This window comes from Cibotium barometz, chromosome 2, assembly GCF_041138505.1.
Source record: "Cibotium barometz isolate CiBa-2024 chromosome 2, ASM4113850v1, whole genome shotgun sequence".
Lineage (NCBI taxonomy): Eukaryota > Viridiplantae > Streptophyta > Polypodiopsida > Cyatheales > Cibotiaceae > Cibotium > Cibotium barometz.
Window position 1 is genome coordinate 26,345,915 of NC_141047.1, and position 11,483 is coordinate 26,357,397.

General features: G+C 42.8%; 1 long non-coding RNA gene across 1 annotated transcript; it reads right to left on the reverse strand.

The window, feature by feature from the left end:
- Positions 1-10,270: 10,270 nt before the first annotated feature.
- LOC147640868 (uncharacterized) lies at positions 10,271-11,049 on the reverse strand. The gene is made up of 2 exons (XR_015268536.1): positions 10,754-11,049; positions 10,271-10,456 (listed from the first exon to the last, which is right to left on the reverse strand). It is a non-coding gene; the product is annotated as an uncharacterized LOC147640868 (long non-coding RNA).
- Between the last annotated feature and the right edge of the window lie 434 nt (positions 11,050-11,483).

Here is an 11,483-nt window from a genome sequence, read left to right on the forward strand (position 1 = left end):
GTGGGCATTGTGACAAGGTCCATTTGGGACTATTAGAAGTACCAGGATGCGCTTGCAGCTAGCAAATGGAAGCTTAGAACATCCCCTTGGGCTGCTTGAGAACATATTGGTCACCACATGTGGGATTGAATATGAGCACACCTTTGCAGTAGTGGATTTTGGAAAACATCCAAACTATGAAGTGATATTGGGTAGACCATTCATGCGACAATTTCAAATGATTCAAGATTGGGGATACAATTATTTGTACCTCCGACATGATTCTGTCATCACAAGGGTCAACCTAAAGAATCACTCATATCGTGATGTAACAAGGTCTCCAATAGATGAGTTTGATTCTACTTCATCTGAGGGCTCAAGAGTTACATTGTCAGATGGGCGAGAAGATCTGTGGATGTGTGGAGCCTCATGTAGGGATTTTAACACTAAGAGACTTAAGGGTAATCGAAGTGTATCAGATGAGGCATACATTCCACAACCCTTCCCTGAGCACTTAATTGATCCACTAGAATGGAGTCATGTCCTTGCAACATTATCGACATGTGCTTTACCTAAGCCAATTCAATTTTGTGACTCAGATGGATATGACATTATTCCTGTACGAATGGTACAACCACGTGACCTTCTAGATGTTTTGTACTATAGGGATGCATCCACAATAGCACTGCATGTAGAGGAAGTCTCAGTGGAGGATTTAACACTCGAATCTGCTAATGATGCTGATAAGGAAGATGGATGGGACTCTGATTTTGAAGATGATGAGATAATCCTCGAGGAAGAGTTAGGAAAGGCACGCCTGCTCTTGAGAGGAAGGGAGGTTCAAGTAGAGATCCCTCGAAGCCGACCTAAACGTAAATGCTGTAAGAAGCATAAGAGAAAGCTCAAGAAACGTGGCCTAGGACCGTTTGTGATTAATGAGCTTACTCCAAGTGGTGAAGTGCGTTTAGAGACACTAGAAGGTGAGCAAATGCCTAACTTCATTAATGGAAGTCGTCTCAAGAAATACAATGAACCATTAACTGAAGCCATGCTTCAACAAATGCATGCTGCACACACACGAAAAGAAGCACATGACCTACTTAAACGTCAGGCTCAAGAAGAGGCTAAAACTAGAGTTGCAAAAGCCAAGGAGCGTCGCAAGGCTTCTATGTTGGCCTTACAGTTGGCTACTGATGAACAATATGTCGATCCTTTTAATATTCAAGTGTGTCTTCATCTTCATGAGACTACCTACTTCATCTCTGCCTTAATTGACTCTGGTGCAGATTATAATGTTCTCTCATTTGACACATGGATAGCCTTGGGAGGACAACCAACACTTGTGCACATTCCGATTGACTTACGAAGCTTCTCAGGTGAAGATAACCCTATAGAGGGAAAATGTGTCATTATGATGTCCATTCAGGATCACCAGATGTCAGTTCCCTTTTATGTGGCAAGTAAGTCCAAGGCCGATCATGGTTAAGTGCTACCAATTGTTCATTAGATTGGAAGAATAGACAATACAAATTGCAAATTGATTTTGATTGCATCTTGGAATCTGCTACTCCACGAGCTTTATCATGTCAAAAGGGTGGTGTTTCTACCTTACACAACCCACTTTCAAAATCTGCTCTTGAAGCTCCAACACAAATGATGTGGATAATCGATGAGTCCTCAAGTGAGGGCCATGGCTGGCATGTTCCAACTACTCTAGTCACTGCTCAAAGAAGGCCAGGCAAGAAGGAATTCTCAATTTGGCTACCCAAAGATGCATACAAACTTGTACCATCTAGTCTAGTTGCTAAGCCTTCTAAAAAGCACATCTTTTCCAAGCCTAAACCTCAGATTATTACTCATTGGGTCCCAAAGCATGTTCTTAAAGCACAAGGCTATTATGAGGTGCAATAGCACTTTGGCTTCCCAAATGCCATGGTTTACTAGAGGTAAAAGAGTGTATCAATAAGATTCCAAAATCCACCCTTGGTTTTCCATATCAGTGGGTGCAAAGGAAATCAACACAACCTCTTCAAGATAGGATATGTGGTTGTGATAGCACCTACAAATCTCCTTGTGTGTGTTGACCTTCCCAAAACATGTATTGAATCACCAGTTGTCCCAATTTCTCCTTGTTGTTACACAATTCCACCATCAACTTGTGTACCTAAGACAAATCCAACTTTACATGAGTCTCCTTTGAGCATAGATTCAAGCACTTCAATGCCTAAATCCTCTTATCTTGCTCAAATTCCTCGACAATTGCTAACCTTCCCACCTCTTAAGAAGGACATTCCCAAAACCAAAGGTAAGACATTAACACTACAATTGAAGCTCTTTGGTAGATCAGTGTTTGAATAGTCTCACATTTACTAATGTGGTTCCTTATGCCTTTAGAGGATTGTGTTCTTTTTGAGATGATCTTATCTATAATGTTTTTGATTGGGATTGTAATGATGGATATGAGTGTATAAAGTTTAAAGTTTCTAAATTTCATTGTTCTACGACCAGATACCTCTTGATGGATACTTGGCGAGATACATGTCCACCATGCATTGACCCTGATAGTACTCAACCTGAACATCGTGGGGGTTATAGTGCTTCTCCTTTTCAAACTCATTCTAGGTACTTTTATGCTCCCTTAGGTGAAAATTGCTGTGGGCATCACTTTGTCACTTTATTCTATCAACAGCATCACCCATTTCCACATTGTCAAGAGTGTGCACGACTCGTATTAGGAGAAGCTTCACACATTTGTTGGCTATGCCGCTCTTACTTTCGACGATATGGGACGGGCTTAATGAAACAAATTGTGGGAATTACACCCCAATGCCATAACCTTCTTAATGTGAGAGTACCAGACCGAGGACCAAATCAACGTAGATTACCTAAGGAGGTTCAAGTACAACAATGGAGGGATACATGCATAAATGACTTGCAACCACCTATCTTGCAAGCCCTCCTTCCCCCAGCCTCAACATGTCAATTTTGGATCACTATGAGTACCTATATTGAGCAGTTCCAAAATCAAAATTGTCTGCTTAACCTTCCCATAGAACCAATGCTATATTTTAGCGAGGAAGCACTCCTTCCTCTACCACCTTCTCCAGAGGCCGGTTTTTGTACAGGGTTGTCCTTGCATCCTGAAGTGATTGATACTATCTTTCCAGCAGAAGTGGACACGGATCCACCACCAGTGCAAGGGTAAGCTTATCAACTCCACAATAAGATCAACAAGCCAGGGCACTTTTCTCCCACTGGGTTTTTACCCTCGGCTGTATTCGGTGATTGGCACCAATAACAAATTTTTTTCTTTTCTTTTCTTTTCTTTTCTTGTTTGTTGTTAATAAACATTTTGTAGAGATCTCAGCTAAACAAGAGCATACAAACATGCCCCAATAGTCCACCTACCGTGCACACAAATTAGGAAGGGGGGAGACATGCAATGCCTACAAAGAGCAAAGAGAAGCAATCTGCACAACATCAGCAATGCATCAATGCAAACGCACAACATCAACGAGCACTACAGCAGGTGTATTCAAATCATAATCTTTTGTTCTCAATGTGCTTTTAACTTTTGGATATATTGTTTGCATGTTCACACACAGTTGGTTGGTTTAAGTTTTAAATTAGTTGATAAAATGTGGTGAGTGATTTCTAGATTCTTAGAGGACTTAGTAGAAGGTATTTCTATTTGAAGACGGTGTAGGATATATACCAACGGAGTATGCCAAGTTCTTATGCTCTCGAAGTATATTAGTTATCCCTAGTGGTAGCTACCTCTTAGGTATGGGCTAGGTGCTAGGATTAATAAAAAATTTACAAAAATCATGCCCTAAAAAATATATACAAGTGAATCGAGACATGACGTGTCTACAGCCATGTGGAATGCTTGGTAGGACCTGGGGTTGTCTTAGCACCTTGGGGCCGATGCGTGGGGTTGTCTTAGCACCTTGGGGCTGATGCCTTGGTTTCCATGGGATGAACACTGACGTCTAAAAGATTCAGAAAAAGACCTTCAAGGACTCTATCGCCTTGATAGATGTTGGTAGGACTCTGGGGTACATTATGGGCCCTCGAGACCGATGCCCTCATCTTCATGGGGTACTCCTTATGTCAAAAAGAAAGAAAAGGGTCTGTCGCCCTTGAGATACTTAGCGGCCTTTAGATTCTCTTGGCGGAGGTCTCTTGGCCATTGCTTGGGTCTCATTTTGGGATGGAACCTTCCTCTTTATTCATCTTTTACACACACACCAAAAAAAAGGAGAAAAAATAGAAAAAAGAAAAAAGAAAAAAAAGGTCCAATTACCATTGCTCATATTTAGGAGTCGGGTTGCCACTTAGGAATAACTTAAACACTTGTAGGACATTGAGACTGCGGTCATAACCTGCGGTGTACAAGCACACTTGCCTTTACATAGCACTATCTACCACTTAGTCTCACTTTGACTAGTCTTTACTCACCTCTTTTAGCACTCTTTAAAACTCTAATCGGCCTTTCACTTGTATGCTCACGTGTGAGATTATCATTGCTGGTTTTTTTTTCAATAAAAGGCTTTACTTGTATCCATTGTTTTTTGCAGCTTTTGCTTCTACCGCGCTCGAGGACGTGCACAAAATAGGAAGGGGGGAGTGTTGCGTGACGAGTGGTGATCAATGCAAGGATGCAACACAAAGATGCAAGCAGGAAAACAAGAGACTTGGCATTCTTATTTAGGGCTCTTGTAAAGAGTTCCAAGTTGTAGATAAGTGTGGGAGTGGGCTTGAGAATAATCCCACATGCGAAGTTTTGGGAGTTTTAGAGTTTTAGTATAAAAAGTGGCTCATTTGGGAGCTTATGGACACATTGGGCTAAACTTATGCTTGAGCTCTCTTGAGACTAGCTCTCCCTCTTGTTCATAGAGGTGCAAGCTCTTCTCTCTCCCCATCTACACAATTGTATGAGCAATGCTCTTTTTTTTAATTCAATGCAATGAGATGATGTTTGTCTCTCTTCTCATTTCTATTCTTTAGTGTGCATGCTTCCTTGTTGATGCTAGTGGATTCTCTATTAGGCTTTGTGTGGTTGTGGATTCAAGCTTAAGCTTCTCCATAGCTTGTAGCTTATCCATGGGCAAGGCATTACTTGAGTAGTGATTAAGAATGCATGTTTATTTCAAGTTCCATTAAGCTTCAAGGTTTGTGTGCATGCTAGGGAAGTAAGAGCTTGAGAATGAAGTATGCTTTGAACTTGTGTATGCATTAGCTTAGCTTTCTTCTTGTATTGGATGCATGAATGAGTGGGATGATGAGTGAATGAGTTATGGCAAGATTGAGCTTGTGTGTGTAAAGTCTATGTCAAGGTAGTGGTGTTCTTAGCATTCTCTCCATTCGTGGATAAGCTTCCATGCACCGGTACGGGTTGAATCCCTAGCTCCGAAAGGGATGCAAATCCCATTGGATTGAGCTACACACGGATCATACTACTCATGCTACAAGTGAGAGAGTTTTCCGTCTCTCCAGTCACATTTTGCATACAAATCTACCAATGATACTAACTAAATGCTAACTGCAATGAAACTTATTTTTCTAGTTGCTCTAATTTTGACACAAGCTTTCAACATCCAATCCATGATCAGCTGTGATGGAAGAAAAGTCATCACATCTTATTCATTCAGAATAGTTGAGTGCTTCCTTGCCATGTAGTTTGGCGATATCCTACATTTTGTGGTCCATGTGGGTAAGAGAGAAGCTAAAGGTATTTGGCATACAAAGCACTCCCAATGTGTAATACCGTCCCAAACAACCCTATTTTTAAGATTTTGGCAAGTATATTTATGATATTCTCACCTGCTTAAAGTGCAAACGAGTTTGTCCCTACTATTGATCCTGTGCTACAAAGGCACAGCTCATGATTGCATAAGTTGCATTTTTAGGTTTTAAGTGTGCAAACATGTATGTCTCTACCATGTTTAGGTGATCCTCTATTGCCACATGTTTTAGAAATGCAAGAAGAATCAATTGTAAGTTTGTGGACGGGAAGCCAGGTCCTCCACACTCCACCAAGAGCATCCCACTATCACCTTTGACCGCTCCGATCGTCGTCACCGTTGGTGCCCTCCGACCGCCTCAACCGTTGTCACCGCTGGTGCTCTCTCACCTGGCCCCCTCTCGCATCACTCCCCAACCAACCCCCATGCCCCCCCCCCCCCCTCACCGACCAAGCCCCACATTCCCCCTCTCACCGACCCCACACTCTCCCCCTCACCTGACCCCCTCTCTTCCTCTCTCTTACACAAACCCTCCCCACCTCCTCTCTCTCTCACTCGCTTCCCCTCTCACCCAACCCCCTGACCTCACCCAAACCCCCTCTCCCTCTCTCTCTCTCTAGCACAACCCTAGCGCAACCCCCCGTTCTAACCCTAATTTGGAGCTCCCACTATGGCCGAACAGCTTATAGGAGAGCAGATAGCCGAGTTCAAGGGAGCCTTCAGTCTCTTCAACAAGCATGGTGATGGTTGTATCACCATAAAAGAACTAGAAACAGACTATAAGAGTGCAAACATGTATGTTTTTACCATCTTTAGCTAATCCTATGCTGCCACAAACTTTTACAATGCAAGCATAGGCAATTACAAGTTCACCCCATATGGCATACATACCCTCCAATTCATCATCCAATGTATGCTACCTCAAGCTTACTGAATACAAGCTAAGGAAAGAGCAGCCCTCATGTTGCATTCATTCAAAACATTTGAGTGCATGAGCATTTTAGTCATACGTTTTGATTCATGCATTCCAAGAATCTACTTTCTAAACTAAAAGCTTGACAGTGTCCAATACTTTCAAAGTGCACCGCATTCACTCTACCAACCCTTTTTGAAGTAGTGTACCGATTCCATTAGACTAGAAAAAGCACCTTTATGTCACATCCATATTGAGTGGTGGTTGTCTAGGCATATCCTCAAATTACACTTTTCTTCTTTCCAAATGCACTACATTTGGCATAAGGCAATCCCAAACACACTACAGGCTCCTAGTGACCCCTTTATCATGATCTCAGCATGCACTTGACCTTTTCAGTTGCTCCTATGCATGCACAAGCTTTGAGGATGAAAGCAAAGGTCAATGCATAGAAAAGGCTGGAGAGGCTCGCATGTTACATACACATCCAGCAATTCACTTCCAAAGCAACCCCCATCTCTTCACCCTGTTCGGATGCTCAAATATTGACATAGGCTTTCTTAATGCAAGCAAAGATCATATATGATAGTGGGAGAAAGGCCCTCGTCTTATACTAGTTTACAATAGTTGAGTACTTCCTCACTATGCCAATGTAGCATTGTCCTACATTTTGCAGTCCAATAGGCCCCAACCTAAACTAGAAACTTGCCATATTGCTTACATATTTGGCTAGTTACTCAATATTCTTAATTGTAAGATCTTAGCATGAGTAGGGTCAAGCTAGTTATGTCCTTACCAAACACTTCTTGACATATCACATACCACCAACACCTTGGCGACTGTAATACCTCTTTCAACAAATATTGTCACGCAATACGAGTATTAAATTACTTCACCATTACTTAAAAACACCCATGCCGAGCCGACGGGCCAATGAGGCCAAGCTGGTAAAACACCCGTGCCAAGCCGACAGGCCAATGAGGCCAAGCTGGTTGGATCATGGATTCATATTGAATCCATGATCCAACCAACCCGGCCTCATCAGCCCATTGACTCGGCATGGCTTGTCATCTCGACGGCTTCATTGTTTCCACCGTTTTTTCTTTTGTTGGTTCCGTTTCCACATCCGCATACTTACCGTCAAGGTGGGGAGGGCATCCCCGGGGCACACGGCACCATCTAACCCCCACAGCAACAAGGGAGACCTAATGTGCCTACCCGGTGTGTGAGTGCGTTCTATGAGTGCCTAGATATGAGTCCATGCTTTACATCATCGTGGCTTGTGTTTCTCGTCATGCAAGAATATCCAACTCAAAGAGCCATTCCACAATCTCATAGCATAAAGCATAGAGGAGTGGATCAAACGATGCCCGGTGTGTAAGTGCGTTCTATGAGTGCCTAGATATGAGTCCATGCTTCACCTCTCCTTGCACTTCATCCCCATATAGATGCATGATATTCAACGCAATCTAGCATACCCCCAAAGCCCCATGGGTGTCCAGTTGGTTTCCCGACCTCACAAGCATGACCCCAAGGCCATGATTGTTGGCAATAGCATAACTATGCTTCTTTGTGTCCTGCAATTTTAAGAAATGTGTATATAATTAATATAGCAACAGGTCGTGGGTAAGGAGAGAGAGTTGATTCTTATTTGAGAAGCTATTCAATTGTCCAAGACAAGGTATACAGATTTGGTAACGACAATACCACTGTGCATTATACAAGCTTGTTACAAAAAGCAAATTGTTCAGTTAATTCTATTGTTGGCATACTGAAATCCATCATCGAAAGGCACCCTTCTTCACATGTTCATGAGAGCCCTAGAGCATAAGAACATCAATAGTGAAAATTTTGCTTGTAGAAAAAAAACAACACACATGTAAATTCTTGAGAGGATGACAGTCAGCTAGTGCTTAGTGCTTACGGTCCTGATTCAAACAACTTTAAACATTGAAAGGCCAAAAGAATCTTAACTTCCAAGTTATCCCATTGAAAAGAAGAGAAGATCAATCAACAGAAAGCAGGCAAACAAAAGAGGGAAAACTGAATGCACAATCCCTCACATGAAAAGCACATGCATGAAAATAACAAGACTAAACCAAAGAATGTCGAGACTAAATGAATCACCAAACACATCAGTTACCTTGTCAAATTTATATACAATAAACTTAAGCACAATTTCTACAAAATTAGTCATGCTCATTACTGAACCAAAAATTAATAAACGATACAAAAATGACCCATCAAATACACATTTCGTACATGTCCAATTTGGCCATATACCATAGCTGCCTTGGGAGTTTCTTTGTCCAAGAATGTGCCAAGAACAAGTTAGGTGGTGCATTTAGACAGTCAACAGGATCCATTGACTTGGTTTTGTGTTTTGGTCTACCGACAAAATACATCAAATTTTAAGAGTGTACCTTGGTGTTTATTTCAAAACAACTTGACCATTTTTATCTGCCCCACCCTTCCCAACTTTCAGAAAACCCCAAGCAAAGCATCTGATAAGTTTCAATCATGGGCTTCACCTTCATAATAGTGCTTTTGCTTGTACCAGTCCAGCAAATCACCCATCTGGAATAACATACCCGTTAGCACATTAGCATTTTTGCATCATCATTTAAAGGCCCCTACACCATTAGTGTTGAAGATGTTCAAGTGCAACACCTCATTAGGTTCCTTTACCCCCTCCCACCCCTTATTTTTATGAGAGGAGGTAACATCCACCTTCATCGACCCCTATTCCTGAGGACCCTTTACAACATTCAGAATCCTCAAGCAAAGTTTCTCACAAGCTTTCATTCATGGAGTTCACATCATAACAGTGCTTGGCTTGTACCAGTCCAGCAAAACATCAGCGGCAAGTAAAGGCACCCGTCTGCAGTAACATACCACTAGCATTTTTGCATCATTCAAAGGCCCCCACATCCATCATGAAGGTGTTCAAATGCTTCACCTTTGCCCTTCCCCTTAAAAATTTCGGCAGTGATCAGCTATCATGGCGTTTCACATAATATCATTCTACAACACTTGGATCATGCGTCTGCCTTTTACTGAAGACTTAATGTTCATGCACCACAAGATTGAATGCTTATCTTTAGTGACTGGAGACCACACATCTCCCATAACATTACCACCTCAATTTGCAAAAATAAATCACGTGAAGCGACAGGGTCCTGATTGCACCAGTATTCCAGATATAAGATGGTAAAGAAGAGACCAGTAAGCCACAAAGAGAGAGAGAGAGAGAGAGAGAGAGAGACAGAGAGAGAGTTGTCTTGCTAGCAACCCACACAGCCTACATCTCAAAGAGCATTCCCTTATGACAAAAATGCCATCGTGCTGTCCATGTAAGCAAAGGACAAGTAACGTATGGCACTTAATCAAAGACGAACTACAATAAGAATGCATCAGTGTGGCAAGATTGGGACAAAGAAAGCACAAATAGGGCACTGCAAAACCTGGTGTGACCACTGAACCATGTCGCATTACCACACAATACCAAACACATAATATTGCATTGAGAAGATAATGTCAGTGCAAACTACAATGTACCCATACATACTTTGTCACATAAGTAGCAATCCCTATAACCAAGACCACTGCACCATGTCGCATTACCAAACAGTACCAAACACACAACATTGCATTGAGAAGATAATGTCAGTGCAATTTACAATGTACCCATACATACTTTGTCACATAAGTAGCAATCCCTGTAACCAAGACCAAGCTACATTTCTAATACATGTTTGCCCTATCAGCAAGCTGCATCAAAAACTTCAAAAGACTCCACTAATTATTATCTTCTCACCTGCAGCCATCCAACTTTCTCAACTGGTTAGAACCTGCCCAACTTGTTGTGGGCAAATGCTTATTGAACAGCCATCCAACAATCATGAAACATTTCTCATTAGAACCAACCGACATAAATTGGGCGGGGGCTCAAGAAACACCAAAAACCCCATGAGAATACAAAGGGTGGGAATCCAAGAGGAGAGAGAACCGAGCATGTCAAAAAGTAGGTAGACATGAACGCAACAGGCAATGCAGCAAAAAGGAAGGCCATGTCCTGCAAGGACACAAAAACAGGGGAGGAGGGAGGGCTCACCTTAGGCAGCTGCAATCACTTCTTGGTGGGGGCGGATGATGAAGAAGGTGGGTTGTAAGCGGCGTAGCCCTTGCCGCTGTTGTAGTAGGTGGAGCCGTTGGGGTTGGAGTAGTAGTAGGAGCCGTTCTGGTTGGAGTAGTGGTAGGCGTTCTGGTTGGGCGCGGAAGGCCCATGGTCGCGGGCGCAGTAGTGGTTGCCCTGCGCGTTCGTGCCCGAACCCTTGTACGCGTATCCATCGTTGCCTCCTCCCATCTTCGTCCTCCCACAAACCTTAGTAAGTTCTTTTCTGCGCAACAATTGGGATTTTAGATCCTTGCGTTTTAGGGCCGGTTCACAACGGCCGTCCGGACAGATAAAGCTCAAGTCCCTTATTCATTTGGAGGCGAAATGCATATCCTCTTACGTTGGACTCTAACCAAAACGTGTGTGTGTGTGTGTTATATTGTTTATGCTCCTGTCCGACTGGGTGGCTCAGGAACCCACCCTTGGTGGTGGGAGAGACCAACTTGGATAGCTTTTTTTTAATGCGAGGGTAACTCCAGGTAGGGGGAAACCGAGACAAAGAGGGGAAAGAGGTCGTGGGCAAGGCACAGTGGAAAGAGGAAAGCAAGAGAGAGTGGAAGGAGGAGTCGTGGAGGGTGCAACAACAAGAGCGCGAGGAGAGAGAGCAACGGTAGCGGGAGCATGACAGCAGCGACAAGAGCGAGAGAGAGACAGAGAGCAGCAACTC